This window comes from Galendromus occidentalis, unplaced genomic scaffold, assembly GCF_000255335.2.
Source record: "Galendromus occidentalis unplaced genomic scaffold, Mocc_1.1 scf7180000077201, whole genome shotgun sequence".
NCBI classification, from domain to species: domain Eukaryota; kingdom Metazoa; phylum Arthropoda; class Arachnida; order Mesostigmata; family Phytoseiidae; genus Galendromus; species Galendromus occidentalis.
Genome location: NW_003805189.1, coordinates 38,316 through 45,279, shown reverse-complemented (window position 1 = coordinate 45,279; position 6,964 = coordinate 38,316).

The window sequence follows — 6,964 nt, the reverse complement described above, 5'->3', positions numbered from 1 at the left end:
CCCAGTCGTACTCAAAGAATATGGCCAAAACTTTGTGGCATGGAAGTTTCTCATACCGATATATCCGGCCAATGATAGCGACGTAGCTGATGTTGTGCAAGGTACTCTGAGAATGCCAGAAAAGGCAGATGGTGCCGAAAGTATACCGACTTGCAAATAAAACAATCGCTCGATTTCGGAAAGCCAAGCTGGAGGCCAAACGAATGTTGTTCGCTTCAATTCATCAGAATTTGATTGTCTCTCTATTCTACAATAAGACCGAAACAATCACTGCTCATGAAATCTGGACTCAAACCAAAGCTAGATTTTCTAAACAGACTGGAATTGTAAAAGATGTTGCTATATATCCATTCGTCCACTCGGTCCATTCGGAGAAGAATGTTTCATCAGATCCCCAAAGCCCAAACTGCGAAAGTATGAGAGGACTGGTCGGCTATGCCAATCATGGTCTTGGCTATAAAGTGTGGTTGCTAAACACCCAAACACTGATCCATACAAAGGATGTAGTTTTCTTGAAGAAACCCCTGTTGAGTCTTGAAAAGGAGGCTCATCCAGACATGGAAACATCCAGTGCGAGGGAAAATGGTCCAGCAGAACAAACACCCACTGACCAACCAAAAATTCTCAACACGCAACCGTCTGATGAAATAGACAAGGAAATTGAGAATCATGAGGGCGGTGACGAGTCCCCCGAACCAGCAATCCCACACACATCGACTCGTACGTTACGACCACGCAATACACTCAAACGCCCTGATAGATACATGGCTGGGGCGAATGTTCTTGAACCTGGAATTTGGCCATCGTCGTCCCACGATGAGGCTATTTCTGATGCTGTGTCCGACGACGACAATAATTCTTCAGTGTTTGTGGCTCGAGCTGAGTCACCCACTGGAAGGTATTCAGAACCGAAAAGCTACAAAGAAGCTCTCAGGAGCCCAGAAAGATCTCAATGGATTGCTGCAATCCAAGAGGAACTGAATTCCATGGAACAATTGGAAGCATGGATTCCGACTGATCTGCCCCCAGGCAGAAAAGCCATCGATACCAGATGGATATTCAAACTGAAGGTCAATTCCCAAGATGGGACAAGAAGATATCGCGCGAGATTGGTTATTCGCGGATATAAGCGAACCGAAGGACTTGATTATTCTGCGGACAAGATTTTCAGTCCCACAGCTCGACTTGAGGCAGTCAGAATATTGTTGAGCATTGCGGCTAAGGAGAAATTGTACCTTCATCAGTTCGACGGCAAAACCGCATTCTTGAATGCTCACCTGTCCGATGACATTCACATCCGGCGGTACGGACCTTTGATGAAATGATGATGATACAGGCGGATGATGTCGATATACAGGAAAAGATAAAAATGATGCGGAAACCGACGGAAGATAGGACGGTACGAGAGAAGACGATGACCAGAGACTTTGATCTGAGAAGTGGAGTGTTGTTTCATGCCGAGAAAGGATGGTTGAGCTTTGTGGCACCGGCGAAAATGAGGAAGCACTAGCTGGTGATGGCACATGACAAGGCGGGACACTCCGGAATTGAGAGAACAATCGAAATAATGAGGCGGTTTTACTGGTTTCCAAAGATGAAGTACGTGGTTCATCATATCCAATCGTGTATGGAGTGTCTGTTCAATAGAGCGGCTGTTGGAAGACAGGGGGATTGCTGAATCCAATTCGGCCGGAACGACGACCGTTCGAGCAGGTGCATATTGAGGCGACTCGAGCGCCACCTCGAAAGTATAAAAGGCTACTCGTCCAGGAATAAATTAACATTCATTCCCTACCTTCGTTATCTGGCTTATCACACGTTACATTTGGTGGCAGCAGGAAACGGAACCCAAGCCATGGAAGGAGACGGACCACAGAATGTTCAACAACCTCTGACTGTAGAAACCCTCTCAGCCTTGCTCGAAGGTCTTGCACCACTCCCCGACCTACCAGCATTCGATCAAGAATAACCCAGAAAATGGATAAAAAGATTGGAGATGGATGCTTGCATGAACTGCTGGTCAGAGCAGCGACTGCTTCGAGTCGCATACCGCGGGATGGATAACGATTCCAAAACGTGGTTCATTACCGAAGTAGGCCCGCGCTCCACCTGGGAAGCTTTCAAACAGAAGTTTTATGCCCGCTTCCCGAAAGGCAAGAAGACTACAGCAGCAGAGTACTACAACCGCAAGCGCAAAGAAGGTGAAGCCTTCACAGCCTTCATAAGGAGGAAGCAGTCCCTCCTCAGAGAGGCGAAGATTCCCTTCAATTTCACTGACTTCGTCGAAGAAATTCATGAATCTTGCAATTCATTCGCTTTCAAGAATTTCGTTATCGCGGCAAATCCCGAAGAGTTCGAAGCCCTGAAGGAGATTGCAGACAGGTACACGGAGCCATCCAGAACCGTCTCCACCTCTGCCTCTGGACCTGAGAAGAAAGCACCGGAACAGAAGACTCACTTCCTCCACGAAAAGGAACGCCCGAACGTGCCGCGTACTCGTTTGTGCTTCAAATGCGGCCAGAGCGGTCACTTCGCGGCCGAATGCACTCAGAAGTACCGGAACATCCGCATTCAAAGTATCGGGAACACCGAGAATCCCTTCGAGACTCGCATATGCATTTTGGGACAACCGAGAATTGCAACCCTTGACACCGGAGCTGACGTGAACGCCATATCCACGGCAATCATCGACCTAGATGATCCGAAGCTCGAGATAATCGCGCCGGATGCAGATTCCCGGATTACAGATGCACAGAGAAACAGGTGGTCAGTGAAGGTGGTCGGCGCTGTAGAGCTGGACGTTGATGGGAGCAGAGAGCCGTTCTTCATCATTGACAACCTCGCTAAAGACGTGATCCTAGGAAAACCCTTCTTAACTAAATCATTCTCTCTGGTCAATAAAGGATGCAACTCGGAGTTCCAGTATCGGCAGTAAAGTTCTTCTTGTAAAACGCGCGGGGGCACCATAGTCCCACCCGGAGCGGGGATGTACGTAACAGTGGAAACGGGAGCTCCGTCTGTGACACTCCAGACTGAAGGTCTCTTCAACTGCACGCCAGGTCAACAGTTTATGACCCCTCACAGCCTGGTACAAACGGACGAGGAAGGCCTGTGCGGAATCATGGTACTGAACCTCGAGGAGACTCCAATCGCACTAAAACAGGGTACGAAATTAGGACAAATTCAAGTATCTGACGGACAGGATATACCCCACGAACTTGAACCGTCAAGTCTTATCGAAGTGGAAGGCTTGCAGCTAGGCGGAAACTTGACTTCGGACGAGCAAGAGCGCCTGACGAACTTGTTGCAGAAAGACTTCCACTCCCTGTTCGGAAGGCCGAACCAGATTACTTGTACAAGTTTGGTGCGTCATACCATACCCACTGGTGACACGACCCCGATAACTTTCCAAGCCCGTCGCGTAGCTCCAGTCCAGAGACAGACGATTGCCAAAGAAGTCAAGAGCATGCTCGACAATGATATCATAGAACCATCAGCCAGTCCATGGGCTTCTCCGGTAGTGTTGGTTAAGAGAAAGATGGTTCAATCGGTTTTGCATAGATTACCGCAAGTTGAATACCGTGACGAAAAGGGATGTCTACCCTCTACCGCGTATATACGATGCCCTCGATGCGCTCTCAAGGAATTCTTACTTTACAACGCTGGATCTGATGAGCGGTTATTGGCAAGTAGAGATGGATCCAGCACACCGAGAGAAAACGGCGTTCTGCACTCCAGATGGTTTGTTTCAATTTAAAAGGATGCCTTTCGGGTTGGCCAATGCACCGGCAACCTTTCAGCGACTCATGGACAAGGTAATCGGCCCTATGAAATACCAGATGGCTCTTGTCTATTTGGATGATATCATCATCTATTCGAAAGATTTCGATTCGCATCTCGGCGACCTCAAGCGAGTACTCTCAGCGATCCAACAAGCCGCGTTGGACCCGTTTCATCCGCACCAAGACTTTTTCTCCCTCGTTCCATGAGGCCGGTAATGCCCGAACGGCATCGTAGTTTTTCTTCATCCGGGCTTGTGCCGATATCAAGTTCCGATGACCCTCCTGTCTCGTCATACTCACCAACTGTCGCCGTTGGTTGACCCGGGATGGTTCACCCTTGAGTTCTGCCGTAAACCCGAACAACATCTCGAATGGGATCTTCCGTAAGGACTCGTTCTCCGTCGTATTAATAGAGAACGCGATCTTCGGAGTGACTTCTCGAAGATCCGTACTTCCTTCTACTAGGAGAGCAGCCAGTCGGGCTGTCACGGTTCGAACAGTGCGTTCTGAGAGTCCATTGCACTGCGGATGCCCCACGCTCGCATAGACGTGTGCTGTTCCTTGCTGTCGCAAGTAGTCGGCTAGGATCCTGCTCTTGGAACACGACGCGTTATCTGTGACGATACATCCGATCTTCCCGAATGTGTTACTCAAAGTCGCGAGGGACTGCGTGACGAACCGCGCGGAGATCCTTCCGGTAGGAAACAGGCTCACATAACGCGTACAGTAATCGACGGCGACTAAGATGAACACCGCACGACGACCAGGAACATTGAACGGTCCAGCAAAGTCAAGCCCGATTTTTCCGAAGGGACGTTCGGGAGGTATGACCGGCTGCAGCCGCCCGACTTTCGTGCAGAGGGGTTTGGCCCGTTGACAGACAACGCAGTCCTTCACGTACTGCTGGACTTGCCGGTGGGACCCCACACCCAAATCGAACCGTTCTCGCAACCGATTGGCCGTTTTCCGGATACCGGGATGCCCTGCGTTATCTTCCTCGTGGCAAAGTTTGAGGACATCTTGTTTTAAGACCTGTGGCACGCAGAGACGATCATGACGGTAAAGTAGACCGTTTCGAACCGTGTAGTCTCCCTGGGGCCCGGTCTTCTCCACACGGTCTATCCAGTTTCGAAGGCCAGCATCTGCGCGTTGCTCTTGATGAACATGCTCTAAGCGGAGGGGCGCTAATGTCAGCCGAGACAGAGCATCGGCGTTCCCATTGTCTTAGCCCTTGCGGTGGACCACTTCAAAATCGTAGTCTTGTACTTCGAGAGCCCAGCGTAGGAGGTTCGGAGACAGGTTCGCTTTACTCTGCAGGTACTTAAGCGCAATGCTGTCAGTAATGACTTTGAAGTGTCGTCCGTAGAGATAGGGATGAAACTTGTGGATGGCCCAGACGACGGCCATGCATTCCGTCTCCGAAGAGTGGCATTTCAGCTCGGCCTTCGAGAGACGCCGACTCGCGAATGCAACAACTTTCTCCTGACCTTCCTCCATCTGTATTAACACTGCACCGAGACCGGTACCGCTAGCGTCTGTCTGAAGTCGTGTCTCCAGTCCGTCCTGGAAGTGCCGTAGGACCGGTTCTTCAACTATCCGCTTCTTGATCTGCGGGAATACATTTTGCTGGGCGTCCCCCCACTCTAAGCATGTACCTGCCGCTAGTAGGTCGTACAAGGGTGCCGCGAGGGCAGCGAAATCTTTGATGAACCGCAGGCTCGCATCAAATTCGCGTGCGACGTCGTCGGAACGATTGGGAGCCCGGAATCGCTTCTTCTCTATCAATTGCTCGAGCCAGAGGTGGCCAAACTCACACATGACCTGCTTCAAATCCGTTTCTATGAGTGCGAAACGATGCGACGTTTCGTCGAAATCGAGTCGCTAAAGGTCGCGAGCGCCGCAGAAACACCGATGAGACTACCAGCAATAGACGACGTACCCGACAGCGGATCAAGTCTAACTCTCCGCGATCTCGCGAACCTATCGACGAGTGGCCGTCTCGGTCGGTTAGTTTTGAGGAGCACACGGAACGACGCCTTCGCGAGCGGGAGGGCCATGAATGAAACATCGCAGCCGGGAGGCAGCCGACAGTGTCCGCCAGATCGAGGCACAAAGACCGAGTCGCTCCAATGCGCGCACTGCCGCAAGTCGATGTTAGTGGAGATTGATGCGCGGTCGATTGAGTCCAGCACGGACAAGTCTGAAAATGTTATTCTTCGTGTCCTTCGGACCATCACAGGAAAGACACCCACCAAGCGGCGCGCCGCAAGTCCGCCTGGGCCAAAGAAACAGTTCGACGACTTCACGAAGAGCTTCAAGGCTTGTGAGACCGAGACGTCGTTGATTGCGGGCCGCAATCATCCGCTAACGGAGTGCACACCGAGTGACCTGGCCGTAGCTCAAAGGGACGTTGACATGCGAGAGTCGACGCCGCTCAGCTCGCCGACGGGTCTCGAGGCCCTCGCCGAAGCCGCAGCCCATGTCAGACCTCCGACTCCACCACCTGCTCGTTCAAGCTCGTTTACGTTCGCGCCAGCTATGGCAGAAGCTCTCCGAAAAGTACGTGACCGATACGAGCCCTTCTGGAAAAAAGAGCTAGCCTTAAAGTCCAGAGAGAAGAACGTCTACCTGTACGGCCTCTGGCCTCGGTTCGACAAGATGAAGATGAGTCAGATCCTCGAAATGCAGAAGATGCAGAATTCGGTTTCGGCGATCGTTTTCGCTGTTCTCCGGTCGGACGCTGACCTCACGGTCCTGCTGAGTGATCCCCCGAAAGAATATCTCGAAGAGATGCGGGTGCCGATCTTCAGTGCGAATTTCGCCACCGTCTTCTGTTTCATCCTGAACAGGCTTCTGCAGAACGAGGACGGAACCGTTTCCTTGGACCTCCCAACGTTGATTTTCGCTATCATTCGCAAGAATGGAGAGATCTTCTCCGCCGAATCAGTCTGTCCGATCTGCCCGCTGTACAATCCTCGAGGCTCAAAGGAGTTCTGGACCGATCATTCTACGAGTGAAGCCGCTTATGCAGTACGAGATACTGTCGGGCGTCACTTCGCCTCCGAGCACCGTTGCAAAAATTTCGCCAGATAACGAAGGTAGGGAATGAATGTTAATTTATTCCTGGACGAGTAGCCTTTTATACTTTCGAGGTGGCGCTCGAGTCGCCTCATTCGGCCAAC